Source organism: Lissotriton helveticus, chromosome 3_1 (assembly GCF_964261635.1).
Source record: "Lissotriton helveticus chromosome 3_1, aLisHel1.1, whole genome shotgun sequence".
Taxonomy (NCBI): domain Eukaryota; kingdom Metazoa; phylum Chordata; class Amphibia; order Caudata; family Salamandridae; genus Lissotriton; species Lissotriton helveticus.
Window position 1 is genome coordinate 238,918,338 of NC_136061.1, and position 22,362 is coordinate 238,940,699.

The following is a 22,362-nucleotide window of genomic DNA, read 5'->3' on the forward strand; positions in this document are numbered from 1 at the left end:
CTCGCAATCGCTTGAATTCGTTCTGGGGTCAGTCTTCTTCCCTCCTTCGATAAGAGATGACCTAGGCAGGTCACTTCTTGTCGACAATACTGTAACTTCGAAAGAGACACCTTATGATGAAAGTCAGACAAATGACGCAACAACGACAAAGTAGCTTCTTTACAAATCTCCTCAGTATCGGCAGCGACTAACAAATCGTCGACGTACTGAATAAGAGCAGCGCCATCAGGTAAAACAATCGCATCAAGCTGTGTTTTCAAAGCCTGACTATATATTGACGGACTCTCACAATAGCCTTGAGGAGCGCGCTTGAACCGGAAACTTCGACCTCCTAAAGAGAAGCCAAAGATATCCCTACTCTCCTCGGCAATCTGGATGCTGACAAAAGCATTCTTCAAATCAATCACCGAAAACCAAGTGGCCGAAGCTGGAATCATGGTCAATAAGGCAGTGATATCTGGAATAACAGGAAATTGTGGGACTACAATCTTATGCACCTCCCGAAGATATATCACAAACCTATATACAGGCAGTTGCGAAGCATCGGTGCGTTTCAGAACAGGCAAAACCAGAAGCCAGACAAAGGTGCGCCAGGGAGTCTAGAGTGCATAATAGAACTCTTCGCAGCACCAGTATCCAACAGAAAAGGCTCTGACACAACTGATGTAATCACTTCAACTCTCTTTGTCCATGGCTGTCCTAGCAATCATTACCGTCGATATTCTCACCTTCGACATAGTAGTCGTCAGCATAGTTCTGAGTTGTCCTACCAGACGCATTATTCTGCTGATCAAAACAATTAATTGAATTTTGTGGAAGAAAGGAACGCGCATTCTGGGGGAATGCACCATGCCCCCTACCTCTAGAAACTTGCGGAACACCTCGACCTCTTGCACCAAATACACCATTCATCCGCTGTAACAAAACAGGGCAACTATTTTTAAAATGACCCTCTTCTCTGCAATATGCACATTGATTAGGGCCTACAGGAAAACGCGGTTGAGAAGGCTCGAACCTTTGCGAGTTCCGCTGAAACTGCTGTGGTTGCTGATAATCACGTTGGTTATTACGAGGCGGGTACGCTTGCTGTAAAAGAACCTTCTTCTTCAATTCTTTAGTCTTCTTGTCTGCTCTATCCTTCTCATCCTTATCCCTATTTTCATAGTATTGTGCAGTGGCCAATATCTGTGCCGACGATGAAACAGCCCAAGAACTCTCTGAATCCTTTAACTTGGTACATAACTCGGGAAGTAAATTATGCACAAACAATCGTGCCTTTCGCAAATTCGGACTGTACACGGAACAACTCAGACGGAGTCTGTCCCAGATCACCATCTCTCCAGTCTTCACAAAGGAACACACACATCTTGTCAAAAACATATCTCTGCTTCGGTGCTTCCCATTGGCGGAAGACATCCATAACAGACTCTAAATCATACCTTGCAGAATCAGTAACCCATTTACGCGCTGGTCTCCGTAGGACCAGGTATTTGGCTACGCAATTGCTTACGCTCTGAAACGGGGGTCGTGCTCAATGACCCAAAGAAATGAGACAAAAGACTAGTAACAGTATCCGTCATTCTCTGTCGAACAGAAGGAGAAGTTGACAGGACAGGAGATAAAGCGGACTGAGAGGAAGCTAATGTAGGAGCAGTAGCAGAGGAGGCAGCGAGAACGGGCGGAAAAGTCATAGGAATTAAAGATGGAGCAGGTAGGAAAGTCGGCGGCTGCACCAGAGGAGTAGGAACCAACTGAAGAGGAGCTGGCGGCTGTGCAATAGCAAGAGGCAAAGCAACCAGAGGTTGCGCAACTAAAGGTTACGGAGGTGCTGTAGCACTCTGCGCATAAGGGGGTGGCGAAGCCAACAAATGTGACATCAAAGGATCTTTCACAAGGTCCTTCATCGCATCTTGCTGAAGAGGTGGCAAAACTGGGTAGCATTTATCAATTTCCATTTTACGTTGCCTGTGAAACTGCTCACTCGCTTATTCTTCTTCGTTATCTTTAAACTGTATAGCAGCTTGCATTATCGAAATACCCTTTTCTATTTTATTCCTCTTCGCTAATTTAATTTCTTTCTGTTTGGCTTCCTTTCGCCACAGGCGGAAAGAGTCAAACATCGCCGGCCGGGCTTTCTTCTTAAAAAGTCTAACCTCTAGATTATCTAAAATTTCCGTGTCATAACTACCATATTAGGGCCACTTGAGGACACCATCCTTTCTAGTGTAGCAAATCCACTCTTCATTATACATGATGGGGCACACGCCATGAGTCACATAGGGCTCATAGGTTGGAGTTCCAATCGGAGGAACCGGACACGAGTCCTCCAATCGGGAATCCCTATTACGACCACAACAGAATAGTCTTCCAAGTCTGCTAAGACAGGCATCTTCGCTCACTAGTCTAGCTTCAAACTTCAAGGGATTATCGAATACAATAGTCTCGTGAATACACAAGTCCCTTGGCTTTGGAGCTTGCAAGTTCCAAATCAAAGATCCCAAGGGATACCCAAAAACTAAGGACTGGGAGACGCTCCACTCATACTTAACTGAGGTATCGATGACGTCGCCAGAAGATCCGTCTATCGTCTCGCTCTACAAATCATCAAAGGCTCCAAGACAGGGCGACAGTCAGGGCAGCAGTCCTTCGTAGCCGTCGGAAAGCGGGGAACCTCGCAGCAAAGACTTTCGGACCACGATGACATACAGGGGTCAATGAAGTGGCAGGCCTTCCTCCAGAATTTTCACACGAAGCTCCTCACGATCTTCAGGCTTGGACCGGTACCGCTGAAGTCGCCCCACGTTGGGCGCCAACTGAAGAACCGGGGTATTTAAGACCCGGCAGCGCCAGGGGCACGCCCAAAGTCTTCGGGTATCACCTGTCTTAGAACACAGAGACACGGAATCTTCTTGGTGATGTCAGAGATCGAATTTATTGGCTGCAGCTAGTAACAGAAGTCCTAGAAGTCAACACGGTATGAGTTCCAAGGAGACTGCTCAATTTTACAAAGCAAGCCATCCCTTTTTATGCCAAAAATCACATTCCAGAAAAATACCTTACATTTACAGACTGTCCAATCACATTCATCCAGATCAGAGGTATCGCATGACAGTAAAACCCACTTTTCAGTTGCCCAGCCCATGATCAATTATTGGTCGAACCCAACATTCTTCATCAGACAGGTCGAGCGGACCCATAATAAAAACGGGCACATCCCCATCGTAAATAGACCATAAAGAAAGGAGCAGAAACAGGTGTGAGTAAGATAAGACATATTTGTGTGCAATAAAGGTTTATGATGTCCTGTGCCTTGATCCTCAATCTTGATCAGCTACTGAGAAAGGAACTGGCCTAACAAGTTTGGCTTCAGGCAAAAGGGTCAGTTTGCTCAGGTCATTCAGAAGTCAGCTAAAAGTGTACGTGTGCTAAAGACTCGTTCGGCCGTAGTCATAGGCTTATGTGAGGGCAACCACAAAATGGCTGCCATACACAAAATTGAACCCAAGGGTTCAGAACGAATCCCTAAATACGTAGTGAAGCCATCGGTGTAACGCGACGAAAACACTCATGCTTGCCGTACTAACTGGTTACGGTTCGCTAATATCAAATTCGTAGCGAAACCATAACCTTTATGAAACGGGTTCAGGATTCACGGAACCTCAGTGTGTAGAGGCGGCGCTGACTGCTAGCCCGTCCTCTACAAAAACCCATTGACAGGCTGCTCTCTCAGATGACACAAGCACTTTGATCTACGCAGCGCGACCTGAAATGTTTTAAAGCTTCCTGTGTATTGATTTTAATAATTCACGGACACAAGCACTTTGATCTTCGCAGCACGACCTGAAATGTTTTAAAGCTTCCTGTGTATTGATATTAATAATTCACAGATGCACTTTTTCCTTCTTTTTAAAACTGTAAATTGTAACTCACTGCCTCACCCTAATCTTGCTGCTCACTTCTCGCCTCTGCAGCCCCGTTCCACCGCAAGCGCTAGGCTTGATTGTCGTGGAGGGTACAGGGCAGTACCTTCTTCCGGGTTCCCTCCCAGTGCTGGGCTTTGATTGGGCGAGTGTGTAGAGGCGGCGCTGACTGCTAGCCCGTCCTCTACAAAAACCCATTGACAGGCTGCTCTCTCAGATGACACGAGCACTTTGTTCTACGCAGCGCGACCTGAAATGTTTTAAAGCTTCCTGTGTATTGATTTTAATAATTCACGGACACGAGCATTTTGATTTTCGCAGCGCAACCTGAAATGTTTTAAAGCTTCCTGTGTATTGATTTTAATAATTCATGGATGCACTTTTTCCTTCTTTTTAAAACTGTAAATTGTAACTCACGGCCTCACCCTAATCTTGCTGCTCACTTCTCGCCTCTGCAGCCCCGTTCCACTGCAAGCGCTAGGCTTGATTGTCGTGGAGGGTGCAGGGCGGTACCTTCTTCCGGGTTCCCTCCCGGTGCTGGGCTTTGATTGGGCGAGTGTGTAGAGGCGGCGCTGACTGCTAGCCCGTCCTCTACAAAAACCTGATGCCGCCAAATACGCGCAGCGGATGCGCGCAGCGTCTGCGCCGTCCCTGCGCCAAAGACAAGCCAAAGACCAGTCCGTCTGTGCCCGTCCGTGCCAGGCCGGGTCATGGGGCAGAAATCCACGCTCAAACATCACTGAATAGACAGGTATTGTCCTCCTGCCAGTTACAGGCGCTGCGTCCTCCCAAACATGATGACTGCACCACACTTGAGGTGTATCATGCAAGATATGCAACTTGCCCATATTGCAATCTCTCACTCACAAATGTCCAACCATACCCCGAAAACAAGAAGGGACAGAAAACGTGGGAGCAGTCATCTGTTCCTACCACCCAAGACTTTGTTTTACAGTGTAAACTGCCGCTCGTTGCCCAAACACAAATTGGATATCTTTAACCTCCTACTAGAAGAGCAACCTAGTGCACTTTTCTTGACTGAAACCTGGCTACAAGATAGTGCTGGCCCAGATATAGCTACAGCTCTCCCCTCAAATTATGCCATTGTACCGAGAGACAGAGCAATAAAAACAGGAGGTGGCATCGCAATTATTTTCAGGAGACAGCTAAAATGTAGCCTGGACCCTGTAGACATTTCAGACTGCGAAGCAGCTTTCTTTAAAATAACTATGAATCCAAACTTTACGTTATCTGGCATGTTGATTTATCGGCCCCCTGGAAACCCCACTCATTGGGCCTCTACACTGGCCAACTATATCACCCCTTTTTATCTAGGTGCAATTTTTTTTTCCTTGATTGGAGACTTAAACTTACATTTAGAGGACTTGTTTAACACCTCGTGTGCTAATTTGCTAGATGACCTAACAGCTTTAAACATCAAGTTACTTAACTCAGGCCCCACACACAACGCAGGACACCTACTGGACCCGATCTTTTCGAATCTCAATGAGTTAGTATGGCACAATACGATCCCCATCTGTTGGTCGGACCATTATTTAATTAAGTTTAGCCTCAAACTACCAGCTGTGACATCCGCACAGCCCACTTTCCAAACTACGTCCAGGAAAAACTGGAAAAATCTAAATATCCTACATTTCAATAAGGCACTTGAAGAACCCCCCCCCCCCCTAGGGGCCATAACATGGAAAGTATAGCAAAAGCAACTCATGAGTGGCTTAGCGACGCAGCCGACCTATGCCTTCCAACCCCTCATATAAAACAAAAAAGCCACCGTCCCCCAGCCCCATGGTACAATGACTCATTAAAATCTGAGAAAAACAAATGTAAAGTATTGGAGAGACTATGGCGGAAATATTATGCACCGGATAAAAAGGTGACATACAACAATGCAAGAAACAAATATCATGCTGCTTGTATGAAAGCTAAAGCCCTGTATGTGTCCAACACTATTATGAAAGCAGCAAACCGATCTAAAACTTTGTTTAACACGGTCAAAGAACTGGCTGGTGCACAAAATACAGCAACTGCCCGACCTTTGAATGAGCGTCAATGTCAGAATCTTGCTCAGTTCTTCACTGAAAAAGTTGACAACATAATCATAGAAATAAAAAGGAACAAGACTGACACCATCACCAAAATTGACACTGACACGGTCCCTACCGCTAAGGTTTCTCTGGACCACTGGCCTTCCATCACAATAGACAAGCTAAAGACCATTCTTAAGACCATTAAATCAGGATCCCCTAGCGACCCTATCCCTATTAATGTACTAAACCAAATTAACACTGCTCTAAATTCCTCCTTTCTACACTCTACGGTTCCTACATTGTGGAAACACGCAATGGTGACCCCTCTACTGAAGAAGCCAACAGCGGATCCCGAAACACTGTCAAATTATAGACCTATATCGCTTCTTCCTGTTTTCTCAAAGATCCTTGAAAGACATGTCCATTCAGTCCTGACTCAATTTACTGAAGAAAACAATCTGCTTCACACATCACAATCAGGTTTTCAAACTGGTTTTTCCACGGAAACAGCACTGTTGGGAGTCACCGAAAAAATCTGGAAACTCCTTGACGATGGTCAAACGGCTGCCCTCATTTTATTAGACTTGAGCGCGGCCTTTGACACTATATCACACGAAAGGCTACTCAGTACATTGGAGAATATTGGGATCTGTGGAGAAGCACTTAAGTGGATTAGTTCTTTCTTGAAACACCGGACTTTCCAAATCTCATCATCATCAGCGTGCTCAGGAATTTTCAGCTCACTGCATGGAGTACCTCAGGGCTCAATCTTGAGCCCTCTGTTCTTCAATCTGTATGTCAAACCTCTGGCCGACCTAGCTGACAAAGTAGGTCTTACCCTTATGACCTACGCGGATGAATCACAAATCATCTTCTCTCTCTCAGAGTCTAGCCCTCTATCTCCCTCTTGTCTTAAACAGGGGCTCAGTGACATATGCAACTGGATGACCAGCAACCAGTTGAAATTAAATGGAGACAAGACGGAGGTCCTCCTACTGGGAAAACAAAAAGACCTGTGGAATTCCTCCCACTGGCCTACCCAAATGGGAAACCTCCCGGTACCGTCCACCCAGGTTCGCAACTTAGGGGTCATTGTGGATAGTACTCTCTCAATGAAGCAACAATCAGGAAAGGTAGTGGCCTTATGTTTCATCATTCTGAAATGGCTTAACCACTTGGATGCTAAGGTACCTGATGATCTTCCATGTAATTTCCATTGAAACCAATGGAAACTCCATGACGAGCTGGGCTCGTCATGAGCGTCGAAGGGGTTAAAAAAATTCTCTGGATGCTGCCCACCTCCACCCAAAAGACCGTAGTCAATGCCATCATCACATCTCGGCTTGACTACGGTAACATCTTGTACCTGGGTTCAAATAAAGCGGTAGTGCGGAGACTGCAACTAGCCCAAAACTCAGCTGCCAGGTGGTTGTGTAGAATCCCTAAAACCGCCAGTATCTCGACGCATCTGCGTGACCTACATTGGCTCAGGGTGGAAAACAGAATCAAATTCAAAGCCCTGAGCTATATGTTCAGGATCAAAGCGGGCACTGCACCTAAATATCTCCAAGCATTAGTCCAGCCTTACATACCCAAACACAACCTAAGGTCGCATTCCGCAGCTAATTTCTGCGTGCCTAGGTTCAAACTATCAAGAATGGGAGGCAGATCTTTTTCATACTTAGGTCCATCTCTATGGAATAAGCTACCTCCCTATATCCGCAAAGAGGAAAACTATTCAAGGTTCCGTAAAATCATCAAAACCTGGTTGTTTGATCAATAACAGTTCCGCTGGTTCCTTGCCATACTACTGTGACATGTCACGGTGCCGGGAAACCCTTGTTGGGTAGCTGTGCGCCTTATAAGCTTAACAAATAAATAAATAAATAAAATGTTACTCCTGAGTTTTAGCTGCTATCAAATATTCGTTGCTATGATATTCTTAGACGCTGTCATGGCATGAAATGGACCTCACATTTGTAAAGATGTTGACTGTACAAACACAGAGACAAAAACTGATCATTACATACGATGTTCTAAAGTGCACCAGAACACAGAATCAATGCCAGAACCTACACATACTCATAAGCACTGGTAGTTGTAGAATATCAAATAGTATTACAATTGAAGAAACTATTGGGCAACATTGCTTGACCTCATCTTCAACTCTGTAGAATGTTTGCAGATTATATAATGCAGGTATGTAGCATGAGTGAGAGGGCCACATCAGTAATGGATTGAAAAAAGGTTCTAGACCCCCAGTTGTAATTAGTGTTAGGAAAAGAGTAAGCTGTAGAAATACCAAGTTCTAGTGTGTTGCAGCAGACAGAGAAGTGGAAATATATATAGGACCAGCAATCCTATTTCCAACTCCATTTGTGTTTCAGAGGTACAGCACTGGCACCTCTGAGCAGGAAACAAGTATTTTAAAACAATAAATACCTGCACTTTGCATCTACCCTTTTAAGAACGGCCCTTTTTTGTTCACTCAACTCTCAGTCATCCCATGGTATTTATTTTCAGTATTACCATTCCCTGTCTTCTATTTTTCTTTCTCACCTCCTTGTTACTTCCCCTCCACCGCTGATTTTCTCTTCTGTTCTCATGTGTATCCCTACTTTTAGGTATTTCTGTTATTCTCTGATGCCCTTCCTCTAATCAATTTACTCATTGTCTTTCTCTGCCTCACTCTGTATAGCTCTTTTCTATTTTTTATGTTTGGCTTTTCAATTATTTGCCTCTACATCTGGGTATACCAACATCTCTTTTTCCTTCCACTTCGTATTGTTATCTATCTCATGTCTTGTCTCAGACTATTCAGAGGCTTTCCTGTGCTTTGAAAACCTGCATGACCTGGAAAACACCTTCAACAGGTACGGTGCAGTCTGAACGTCATGCAGTGTTATCAAATGCAGACAGCTGCAAAATCAGAACATCCTTTCTTGCAGTCTAATTTAATTGCCCAAACTTGGGCAATCAAGTTTAGCAAAGCCAGAGCCAACAATTAACAAAGGTAGTGCTGTTGCCTATTACATGTCATGCCTTAAGCGCATAAGCAATACATTTGAGAGTGCTGTGATATAATTGATTACAACTGTTGAAAAACAGGGTTAAAGGTTTTGATCATAAAGATAACATTTCAAAATCACACAGGAATTGTGTCATAAAATGAATGATTTATTCTTCATGATTCATGGCTATACTGTATGAATGTCAGCCAATAAGAAGTCTAAAGGTTTGATTGGTAATTTCAACATACAATACTACTCAGGGCATATCTACAGTGTTGATGTGTGGCAAAAGAATAACATTGTATTGAATGAGCATCTGAAAAATATGAGGTGTGCTATGGGAAGTGGTGATGTTGAATGTTATGACAGCTCATGAAGGAGGCTCCACTCATAGTAGAGTATTCATGTAGAAAACGTTCTGGTACTCTTGCTTAAAAAATCGTTCAAATAAGCTTTTCTGAGGAATCCAGTATTGATCCAACGCAGTTGAATTTCAGTACCATATTGGCCAGGTCTAGTAAAGAACCTTCTTCAATATTTGTATTATAATTCAGTGTAACTTGTTACAACTGTGGCTACTAAGCTGTATCTTCATCACCTCTGAGGCTCAAAAAGCACAACTGCACTGTGCGCGCTACACATGTATGAATTTGCCAGAGCAACACCGTTCTAATTTACGTTTCTCTAACATGATTACCCAGTGCTAAGGATCCAAGCTTGAACCATGGTAAACTGATATCTGTCAAAGTCACTGCATATTTCCAATAAAACCCTTTAAAAGAAATCTTACAATCTAAGTATGACTCTAGTGTGATTTGGCATTCTGGGCAAAAATTCCATCTCTGCAGTTATTACCTTGCTGGTTCTTTTTATCATGGATGGAGTCAAGATGTCAAGACCTATCCACATACTGTAAAATATGCTCAAGCAAGTCTGGACTGATGGCAACCATCGGGCTTCTTCATACCCCACCTTCAGCAAAAAGACCTGAGTGTGTTAGTGTATTTGTATCTGAATTGCCTCATTTGCAGCCCTATGTCTCTGTAGTTGCCAGTCACAGCTGGGTTTCCTCTGCGGTGGAGACTGCCGACAGGACCGGGTGTATGGACCCAGATGTGGCAGCATTTAGTGAAGACACAGCTGGAGACAGGGGACAGAAGTTCAAACCAGTACATCTTTGCAAACATTCAATGGTTTAAACGTGGTTTGCAGTTATGTACTAATTGACCCTTCACCTGATTACCTTTTAGACTTCTTCAGATAAGTAGATGGAACCAAGGGGGGCTCCAACCCTCCAAAAGGCAAAGAGGGAAATGCACTGGTTTCCCTGCAATGCTAGATGGGACATGGAAAAAAGAAGGTCTTCAAACACTGATCGAGGGAACAGTCTTTCCTTTGGGCCTTGAGTGATGCAGACAGATGTAAGTGTTTTCACTGCACAGCACATCCACATTGCTGTGCTCTGCAGCGCATGGACCTGGCAATATTTCCAACAGGGCCTTATACAGATGAGCTGTTCAGCCCTTTCCAGGCAGGTTCTTCTCTGTACACTGAGGTATGTGCGAAAGAACATTCTCTTTTAAAAATCGAAGCTTCTGCAGAAGGAGGAAGAGGTAGTGGGAGTGCTCTATGAGAGGCCCTCCAAACAACTTCCAATGCTGGCCACTAATACCATTCACCCGATGCAACCCCGTACCCGTGTTGGACTGGCCTGTCAGGCAGTCTGCGTTGCCAGATGGGTCAGGTTCAAAGGGCCAATGTTAGTGTTATTTTTCTCACATGGCCGGAAGCATGAAAAACACGAAATACGCTCTGGCCCCTTCAAGCTGGTCCATATGGCAGTGCCAGACTGCCCAGCACTGCACTGCGCTCTGCTGCTGGGAAAGTGAACTAAACTAAACCATCCTCCATTCCAGGTTGTCTCACTCACATGGGAACAAAATAGATGTCCTAATACATTCTTCCTAATGCCCTAAAAGGATTCAAACACAACCCATGACATACAAAGTTTACATACTCTACTACACATTTTCTAATCATATGGAAACAAATGTTTAAGGGAGAATTGCAGAAACTTCATACAGGACAGACCAGTTGTTCACCACACTGAAGTAGACAGGTATAAATACATGTGCCTTCAGTAGGAATCATGATGTTGCTACTGTCAGTTCCACAATACCCCCAAAAAGAGGACAATAGTCACATTCATAAAGAAGGTGCACTTTATCTGCCTCTTCAACCTCATAGCAATGCTCTGGGGTTTAGGACCATGTAAAAACACAGACTATTACCAGAAAAATAACACAGACAGGGCAGCATAGTCTTCAGTGCCATGCAAGAGACTTTCTCTCCCAAGACTGACTTTCCCTCCTTGGTGACTTTAATGTAGTATATGAATTAATGTTGTGCTCATACGTATATGTATCCTCTTCTCTTTCATGTAACAACCAAATTTCACTTTGGGGTGGTCCGCATTCACCCTGGTATAAGTAGTGACTCTTGATTTTCCTGGGTGATGGCAATGATGCCCTCCTGGTTGGACCCAACGGATACTTGATTCTTAGGCTTGTTCTTTCTCCTCTTAATGATGGACCACATAGGCTCATAGAAGAAGTGTCACTTGACTGGGTCAACTCATCTCCAGCCCTGGGTGGATCTCATCAACCCATGTATGAATGAGGTCTCTTGATCTTCCTGGTTCAGCGTATCCCTGCTCTTCAGTGCACCATGTAGCAATGATGTCTGTTGATTTTCCTTGGGTCACTCCCTTCCTTTTCCCAAGCTCCAAACCCACACCTCCTCACCAAGCACAGCAGAGATGGTCACTCAAACAACACCGTTATAAATAATGATGGTAAGCATGCAGCTTTTCTGCTTCGTACCTTGGTTAGGAACAACAAAATATTGGCACAATATTGGCACAAGTTTGTAACACACCACAGAACTTCACACACAACACCAAAATACTTTAAACCTACACCTACACCACAATATGAAACATACTGACAACCAGCAATGCATAAAAAGCTGAGTGTATACTTGCCCTACCACCCAGAAAACACTGTCAGGCTTTATTAGGGATATGAAATTGCTATACAAATGCTACAATAAAACACAGCAATCCTCAAAGTCATTACCTAAATCAGTTTGGTAGGTTCGATTATTATACAAAGAACATGAAATGGGCATTACATATAGGAAATGGCCGGAAATTCACTTCATTACCTATTTCGCACATAAGAACAGGGCCTAATCAAACGTACATTTATTATGAGTGCACAATCAGACAAACAAAGGTAAAGTATTTCAAACCAGTGTACATTTAATCCAAGAAAGTTAATTTTAATCTATTTATGTTCATTGGTTCCAAAGAATTCAGATCAATGAATTTACATTCACAGACACAAATGGACGTTAAATTAGTATCTCCACAACACCAAATTAACTGGAGTCAAATAAACGCTTACTGCCTGACCTGACCATAAAAGTATCCGTGTTCATTCAAGAAAAACATAAAATATCATGCATGCCTATCTGCCTAGCTGATGGGATGTTAGCTCTATTTAGAGTCAGGCAGGCTGAATGTTCCCGATGGTGGTGCCATCTCTGACACTAACTCTGCCGGTGGAAGCCTTCACTGACAGGGGGTCTTCAGTGTAAGTACATCAGACCATCTGCCATATTTAGAGTGGACGTCTGATTTACTTTTTTTCTGTTAGGGATCACTGTGGAAAGCCTGGTGGTCCAAAACAGAAAGAAAAAATTTCCCTCTCACCCGGGGAGAAAATTCTCATTTTTTTTGTTTTGTTTTTTCAACTACCGGGTGGGAGTTTGTTTCTGGAAACACTTTTGTAGAGTTTCTGCATGGAATGAAGTGGCGGCTCAGCCAATTTCAGAGGAGCTACCTTGGCAGAGGTCTCTTCCAAGCCAGCGGTAATCTCTAAGGGCCATATGTATCAAGCCAATTTTCATTCGCAAATGCTGCGAATCGCAAAAAACAGCGTTTGCGAATAAAAATTCGCTATTTCCAATGTATGAAGCCAAAGAGCCTCGCAAAATGAGAAATCACAAAATTTGCGATTCCTTACTCTGCGAGACTCAAAAATCTGCGAATGTCCTAGCGATTTCTAATTTTGCAATTTCCCAGTTAGCAAAATTCGCAAACGGCAAATCGCAAAGTAAGGAATCGCAATGGTATGTATGAAAAAAATGCAAATTGCGAATTCACGAAAATCGCAATGTAGAGAATCGCAATTACCACCAAGTAGGAGCAGGTGGTAACCAGGTGCAAACTATTTACGGAGTCCTAGAATGCAACAGACTTTTCTCCACAATGGCTGGGCTGTACGTGATAGCCAGGAGGCTGCGATTCAGAGCTGCTGCACAGAGGAGGAGACGCCAGGAGAGGATATTCCGTGCGCGCATTTCCGTCTTCCAGCGCACTGAGGAGGACATCTACACACACTACAGACTGGATGAAGAGAGTATCCTTGATTTAATTGAGGAACTCAAACCCTTCCTTGAACACCCCACACGCAGGACACAATCCATCCCCACCCACATCCAGGTCCTGTGCTCACTGCACCTTTTGGCATCAGGTAGTTTCCAGGGGGGGATAGCCTCAGCAGGAGGGGTGTCACAAAGTGCTTTTTCGCGCTTTTTCCATGCGTTCCTTGATGCCATGGTACAGAGTCTGCATCACCACATTCACTTCCCAAGCACCCCAAGGCACTAGACCAAACCAAGCAGGACTTCTATCAAATAGCCCAATTCCCCCACGTCATAGGATGCATAGATGGGACACATGTTGCAATATCCCCTCCCTCTGAGAATGAGTACGTGTTCAGGAATCGCAAAAGCTACCATTCCCTGAACATACAGGTGGTGTGTGATGCCAAACATATCATCATAGACATTGTTGCAAAATACCCAGGCAGCATGCACGACGCTTTTATCTCCCGTCACAGTGGGATACACCATAGACTCACAAGTGGGGAGTTTGGCGAGGGATATTTACTAGGTAAATGCATTTGAAGAGAGGCCACATTTGTTAAGACTAGCATGTGCAGTACTGTGTTTAAGGTGAAAACATCGGCCACCCATTCTCAACGTCGTGGTTTGCTTAAATGCAGCGTCACACTTCCTTTTAATGACACTCACTGAACGTAATTCACATATACTAGTGAAATTTACGCGTGAAGATCCTTATCTTTATCCACGACGAACTGGGTTTTCTAAATAAGAACACAGTTGGATGCGTCTGTATGCACTGAATAGAATAATTGCTCCTATACCTCCGAAGTTTTTTATGAAATAGAGACTACGATTTTATTGACTTTGGATACTACATACTACACGGAATTATATAACGCTTGCACTAATCAGTAAAAGAGAAATTTCCTTCATCATTGGAATAACACTGATTAAGAAATCTAAGGGAAAATGAGTTTACAATAGCCATTTTTTGGAATTTCTATTAATAGAAATTGTGGCTCCTGAAGAAGCCGTCCCTGAAACGCGCGTCAGAAAGCATTGATTGCCACTTTATGGTCTTTTTTAATATATGATTATTTTTTGTCTATACTGTATAACTTGTGTATTTCTGTTTTCTGCCGAATTTTATGTAATATTGTTATTGATGTATTTTTTGTTTTTTAATATGAACATGTATTAAATGAAATAAGGTTTTTTGTATTTAAGTGTATTTGTGGTTCCTTTATGCATTTACCCTTCCCTTCTGCTTGTTATGATTATGCTATGACACACACACTGTGTTTAACTATATCCATCCCACCCCACAGGTGACAGTGCGTATGCGGTCCGGGACTTCATACTGACGCCCTACCTGAATCCTGCCAACGCTGGTGAGCGGCGATACAACAGAGCACACATAGCAACCAGAGGCACCATTTAGTGCACATTCGGGATACTCAAGAGCAGATTCAGATGCCTACACAGGAGCAGAGGGGCACTACAATACAGCCCCCAGACCTGTTGCAAGATAGTGGTAGCATGTGCCATGCTGCACAACATCACCACCAGGAAAGGCACACCGGTGGAGCTCAGTGAATCGGATTCATCAGACGTGGAGGGGCCTGTCCCAGGACGTATGCCAGCCGGTGTAGCTGGTGCAGCTGCTGGAGCCAGAAGCGAGATGAGATTACACACAACTATTTCTAGGTAAGAAAATATGACACAATGCTAGATCTCATTTGTGCGACTGTGTTTTATTCCTTAACTGCAGGATCAGTTATGTCACACAGCCTGAATGACACCCAATGTCTCTCCCAATATCCAGCACATGTTATTGTCACAGTGCAAGTCTGTAAACAGGAGCAAGTGTACAAGTAAAGTGGGTAGCTGCACCCATCCAGTGGTCACATGCACTGCACCTCACATGCGGCGCTGTCGTGAGAAAGATCTTGTTTAGGCTTGCACGGAGCCCTCCTCAGTTGGGCCAGCAGGCCTACTGTTACGGCCACTACGGCGCCTATCCATGGTGGGTGGGGGGTGGTGCTGCTCCTCCCTGATAATGCGTCCTCTTCAGTGGGAGTTAGGACACCTGGCCCAGTAGTGCGAACTGCCCGCAGCTCGTTTACTGCTGATGTAATTTGAACCAGTGCCCTAGCAACGTCCTGGCTGTTGTGTGCCACCTCGCGCTACATGCAGATGCTGCGCCTGGATAGAACATTGGTGATACAAAAGGGGATGATGGACGGAGCGCTTGAACAAATCAAACACTCACCCCCAGTCAAATGATCTGGGTTTAATCCATCACCATTCTTTAGTTCACTCAGCCACCCCAGTTCAGACATGGCTGTATGCAAATCAGTCTGACCCTGTGCCTTATGGGAACAGTCCAGCCCGAACTGCCAAGCCATGTCTTCCCTGGACCGGAAACAAGCATCCTGGGACCGGTTTCGGATTCATAATCCTCATCAGCCAGGCTATCTTGAATCCAGTGGCCAAGTGAACAAGGGACTCACGTCTGAGTATACCCTGCCACACTTAGAGCGAACAAAGCGATACAAAAGGGGATGATGGACGGAGCGCTTGAACAAATCAAACACTCACCCCCAGTCAAATGATCTGGGTTTAATCCATCACCATTCTTTAGTTCACTCAGCCACCCCAGTTCAGACATGGCTATATGCAAATCAGTCTGACCCTGTGCCTTAAGAATTGGCTTTTGTAGTCTGGTCTGCCCTGTTCCCATGATGCACTGGGCCAGGGACAGACTAATTTGCATACAGCCAGGTTCTGAAACTGGGATGGTGCAATGAGCTAAAAAACGGTGTTGGATCTAGCCCTGATCTCTTGACTGGGTGAGAGTACTCTGCTTAATTCAGAGACTCTGTCCATCACCACCCCTTGTTGTAAATAATTTTGTCCACCCTAAGCGTGGAAGAGTATACTCAGACGTGAGTCCCTTGCTCATTGCACCATAAGGATTCAAGCAAGCCGGGCCGAAGACGGCTGAAATGCCAGAAACCGGTCCCCGGAAGCTTGTTTCCTTCCCAGTGTAAGAATTGGCTTTTGTAGTCTGGTCTGCCCTGTTCCCATGATGCACTGGGCCAGGGACAGACTAATTTGCATACAGCCAGGTTCTGAAACTGGGATGGTGCAATGAGCTAAAAAACGGTGTTGGATCTAGCCCTGATCTCTTGACTGGGTGAGAGTACTCTGCTTAATTCAGAGACTCTGTCCATCACCACCCCTTGTTGTAAATAATTTTGTCCACCCTAAGCGTGGAAGGGTATACTCAGACGTGAGTCCCTTGCTCATTGCACCATCAGGATTCAAGCAAGCCGGGCCGAAGACGGCTGAAATGCCAGAAACCGGTCCTCGGAAGCTTGTTTCCTTCCCAGTGTAAGAAATGGCTTTTGTAGTCTGGTCTGCCCTGTTCCCATGATGCACTGGGCCAGGGACAGACTAATTTGCATACAGCCAGGTTCTGAAACTGGGATGGTGCAATGAGCTAAAAAACGGTGTTGGATCTAGCCCTGATCTCTTGACTGGGTGAGAGTACTCTGCTTAATTCAGAGACTCTGTCCATCACCACCCCTTGTTGTAAATAATTTTGTCCACCCTAAGCGTGGAAGGGTCTACTCAGACGTGAGTCCCTTGCTCATTGCACCATCAGGATTCAAGCAAGCCGGGCCGAAGACGGCTGAAATGCCAGAAACCGGTCCCCGGAAGCTTGTTTCCTTCCTAGTGTAAGAATTGGCTTTTGTAGTCTGGTCTGCCCTGTTCCCGTGATGCACTGGGCCAGGGACAGACTAATTTGCATACAGCCAGGTTCTGAAACTGGGATGGTGCAATGAGCTAAAAACGGTGTTGGATCTAGCCCTGATCTCTTGACTGGGTGAGAGTACTCTGCTTAATTCAGAGACTCTGTCCATCACCACCCCTTGTTGTAAATAATTTTGTCCACCCTAAGCGTGGAAGGGTATACTCAGACGTGAGTCCCTTGCTCATTGCACCATCAGGATTCAAGCAAGCCGGGCCGAAGATGGCTGAAATGCCAGAAACCGGTCCCCGGAAGCTTGTTTCCTTCCCAGTGTAAGAATTGGCTTTTGTAGTCTGGTCTGCCCTGTTCCCATGATGCACTGGGCCAGGGACAGACTAATTTGCATACAGCCAGGTTCTGAAACTGGGATGGTGCAATGAGCTAAAAAACGGTGTTGGATCTAGCCCTGATCTCTTGACTGGGTGAGAGTACTGTGCATAATTCAGAGACTCTGTCCATCACCACCCCTTGTTGTGGATAGAACATTGGTGGCAGAGGACAGGCGGTTCACCGCCCATGTGTATAGGTCCAGGCGCTGCATCTCTCTGCGCCTAGCAGCACGGTCAGCCTTGAGTTCTTCACAGAGTGCCTCCAGGGCACCTGTCATACCCCTGAAGCCTGCCCTCACTTCCCTCTGTAACGCTTTGATGTTTTTTGCTTGCAGGCGCTGCATCTGCAACATGTGCATCTCCAGGCCGGCAAAGACTGTTTCCTCCCCAGGATCTGCACCAATGCTGAATGTGCGTGACCTGTGCCTGGTTGTGACTTGTGGGATTAGGTCAGCACGTGCACGTTCTTGTCGCTGTGGCTGTGTTGGCTCAGGTCACACATTGTCATCGCGGTCCTGGCCCTCGTCCTCCAATGGGGGTAGTGGTCTGACAACATGTCTCCTGCGTTGCTTTGGAGGGTTGACGGGGCTGTCCTCCTCTTCTGTGTCCACCTCCTGCCCTACTGCTTCTATGTTTGGGGAATCTGCCTGTCTCCCACTGCCTGTAGGCTGTGTTCCAGATGGTGCTGTGGATGTAAATGCACACATTTATTAACTGGTCTGACTTGCACTTGACAATTATTAAAAATCACTGTTTGGGATTACATGTATCTTGTATTTGCCTTTCCTGAAGTGCACATGCTATTGGGGACTGGCTGGGTGTAAATGCACCACTGTCGTGTGCATGTGACTACATCTCCCATAATGCATTGCTGTGTGTGCTTGTGTACCTGCTCTGGACTTTGTCCTGCCCCTGTGTCGCTGCTGGGTGGGGTTTGGGGAGTGTCAGGGGTGTGATGGCATGCTTCTTACCTGGTCCTGGTCCCGGGTGCTCGGAGCTGTCTAGGTCAGCAACGCCCATGACACTTTCAGGTAGCAGGGTCCCCTCCACCAGTTCCTCAAGAGGTGTGGAGTCAGTGGCTGTGGAGGTTCCTCCACTGGTCGTCCTGGACTGCTCCAGCCTGGCAGCCACCTTCTCCTTAGAGCGCTGGCGCAGGTCATACCATCGCTTTCTCAGATCGTCAAAACTCCTGTGTGTCACCCCAACAGCATTTACTTTCTGCTGAATTTCAGCCCAGATGCACCGCTTGCGTGTCTCAGGCACGCTGAGTAATTTTTTTCCGAATAGGTGCTCATGGCTGACCACCATTTCTTGGATTAGCACCTCCAACTGTGCCTCAGAAAATTTTTGCTTTCTCTTCCTCTGCCCTTCAGCCTGCTACTGCTGCTGTGTTTCCTGGCTGGCCATGTCTCCAGTGTCTGCCATTCTGTTCACCACTGCAGAGTTCACTCTCCACCACTCCTCTCTCTGACTGTGAATCAGCAACTCAGGTGCAGCATGGGTAGTCACAGTTCCTGGTTGTGATGTCATCAAGCTGCACCTGAGTTTCCGATTAGCAGATTTGCGAAAATTGCAAATTTGTGATTTTTCCCGTTAAGGAATCGCAAAATTGCAATTTTTTGGGTTAAGGAATCGCTATTGGGGATCTCGCAAGGTAATTAGCGATTTTTACAGAATCGCTAGTTAATTGCGATTTCTTACATACATACCATTTTGCGATTCTGAATTTGCGATTCGCGAAAAATTGCAAATTCAGAATCGCTAAAGGGTAGCTTGATACATATGGCCCTCAGTATGGTGGCCGGTAATCTATAGGCAATCAAATGTTAGTACCCCTGCTGCCCTGATGGATGGTGGGCCACTCACCAAACTCTAAATCAGGATGGATGTCACTGTTGTTAACTTAATAAAAAGGTTTCTGATAAAAGACAGGAATTGTTCAAGGGTTGCTAGTATCACAGGTAAACATTTTATTTTGGCTCTAGACTCTGCAAAAGAACCTTATTAGTAGCTCCCTACTGTGATATGGCACTCTTTGATGCCTGCTCCCCATGGTACAATAAGGCCACAGCACATCACTTAAGATGCTTTTAAATAAACTTGTTATAGTCCCACAGAAAACTCTTAAATAATTCTGAAGAATCATCAGTACTGACAGAACATGACATGACGACATGCATTATTTAGGAAAAGTTATACATTTGATGGTGGTAATTAATGCATTACTAAAACGCAATTCAACCCATATGTTTCAGCACTTACATCTGTCTGCATCACTTTGTGACATCTTATTTTTATTGTGAAAAAAAATATATAGCATTGCATTCGTTTTTTTTAGTGCTTACCATCCCTGGCGAGGTGTTCGAGTGCTTTTCGTCGAGCAGAAACAAAGGCTAACGTATAGGTACGTGGAATATTGGTTATTAGGTTTATGCTTCTGAATTCATAAAACCAATTCCATGTATTTACTTCTGTTTCTTTGTCATATATTAAATGGAAGTAAATAATTACATTTGTAAGGGCTTTGTGGTATCATGCAAGTGACTCAATAGATAGAGTGGCTGGAAGGGGCTAGGTATTATAGGGTTTCAGGGAGAGGAGGTTTGTGATCTATGGAGTGGGATATAGTCTGTTAGCAGAGATACTAGTGCTTGCTACAGTAGATGGAGCCATATTACATCACTGTAATTATCAAGTGGCTTGATAACGCAAGGATGATATATCGCAGAGATGGAATATTGGATCCCCTTACAAGGATTCGGAAGTCTCAATACCAGCCAATATACAAAATGGTTTAAGAGCCCAATTGCATCCAACTTGCAATCCTCCTTCGACGTTGATGCCACTAGTAAATCATCCATAAAATACAACATCACTGAATTACAGGGCAGCTGAAAACTCTCTGAATCTTTCATTAGAATCTGACAAAAAATGTAGGGACCTTCTGTATACCCTTGTGGGATTTAGCACCAAATCAGAAATTATTAAGGAATTGAAATGTGGATCCAAAATGCAAAAAGTTATTGACTATTCTCATGGAGTGGAATGTAAAAGAACACTTGGCATAAGTCAATGACTGTGAACCATTTTGCATGAGCAGGAATCTGAAACAAAATCACAGCAGGATTTGGTACCACCGGACAGCTTTATTAATTTTTCTCAGATCTTGAACTACCCTCTGGCGAGTTGCAAGGACTACTAAACACTTCTTGTACAATGCCCTGTTCTAACATTTTCTGAATGATGGGTTTCATTCTTTCTTCTGTTTCTTGTGAGAGTTTGTATTGCTAAATGTTATGGTAAACAGCATGCATTTTATTTGTTTTTGGATTTGCACTGCTCATTAATCCCATTTCCTTCCCCCATAAAGTCCCATATGTTTTCTTCACTGTGTTTCTTAAATGAATAGGAAAGCCCTCTTTCGTAATTACTGGGAATAGCTGAACTCTCGACTCGTGCCATTTTATTGTAAACACTGAAATGTCATCTTGGGTTTCAATAGCAACACCATCCAGTGTGCAATAAATCACACAACTCATCTTGCAAATCAAGTCTCTGTTGAGTAAACTAACAAGGCTTTAATCACGCAATATGAATTGTTGTTTATTCTCCATGGACTCAATTGGAACTGGTACATTGGCTTTAACTTGGTTAGTAATCTGTTTATTTCTTACTCCTATGACTTGGACTCCCCCTCCTGAGAGGGGTAGGTTTAGAACTCACATGGAACGAACTGAAGACCAAGGGCCGTATTATCAAGAACATTTTCACCGCTTTAGCGGCAGGAAACTGCCACTAAAACGGAGGTAAGGAGCTTGATCATATGCCCTAGAGAATTCCAATAAAAGCCCAGGTTCTGGTGGGAAGGACATCAAACCTGGGCTTCCATTGGAATTCTCTAGGGCATATTATGAAGCCCCTTATCTCCGTTTTAGCGGCAGTTTCCTGAAAATGTTACGCCCCTTCATGATAATATGGCTGCTAGTACCTCCAGTAGCGATTAAAAATGATACAGGATGGCCATTCACCTCAACATCTACATATGGGCCACTCTGGTCTATATCTAGGACTGTGCCAAGCATGCAATCCTCCTCTCACCCCCATTGGGCACCTTCATTAGGAATTTGTTGCATCTAGTGAAAACTGAGGAAAATCACTGCTCAGAATCAATAGATTCTGCTGGTACCCTGAATTGCATGCCATTTTGTTTCTCATGGTTTGCTGCAACTCTTTAGCTATGGAATACTTGTGATTTTGCACACTGCATTGGAGTTTGTTGGGCTGGGTAGCAAACTGTGCCAGCTTCTGATTTGCATTCTGCTGCATTTGAGGAATAAAGTATTTTTGGATTTGATCTCGGTTTTGCCTACACTTGCACTGCCAGTGCTCTTCTTTAGCAAACAGACATTCACATTCATTCCAGAATTATTCACAAACTGTCTACCCCTCTCTTGGGCATGCACCTGCACCATATCACTCCTTGTTCCAGCTCCTTGCATCACTTGCCTCTACAATTTGAATTCTACAATTTGAATTCTTATTCACACCAGAAACTTAGAGGGGACATGAAATTTGTATCTGAATTCACAATTAGGTTTTCATTATTTCTCTGAATCTGCTTCGTCAGCGCAATCATCAATTCTCCTTGACCTTCATTCTAAAACAAAACAATTGCTACACTTCTTGGCTTACTTGAGTATTTCACCAATACTCTTACATTATCAGCACATTACACTGCGCTGAATATGAGAACTAAGCTCAGGA

The 22,362-nt window shown here is 44.5% G+C and overlaps 1 long non-coding RNA gene across 1 annotated transcript in view; it reads left to right on the forward strand.

Annotated features, from left to right (window-relative positions):
- LOC144824492 (uncharacterized) overlaps positions 1 to 18,325 on the forward strand; it is a 41,055-nt gene extending 22,730 nt beyond the window's left edge. Inside the window, exons 2-3 of the long non-coding RNA XR_013608981.1 lie at positions 14,781 to 15,159; positions 17,934 to 18,325. This is a non-coding gene — a long non-coding RNA (uncharacterized LOC144824492). The remainder of the gene's footprint in view (positions 1 to 14,780; positions 15,160 to 17,933) is intronic.
- The last annotated feature ends 4,037 nt before the right edge of the window (positions 18,326 to 22,362 follow it).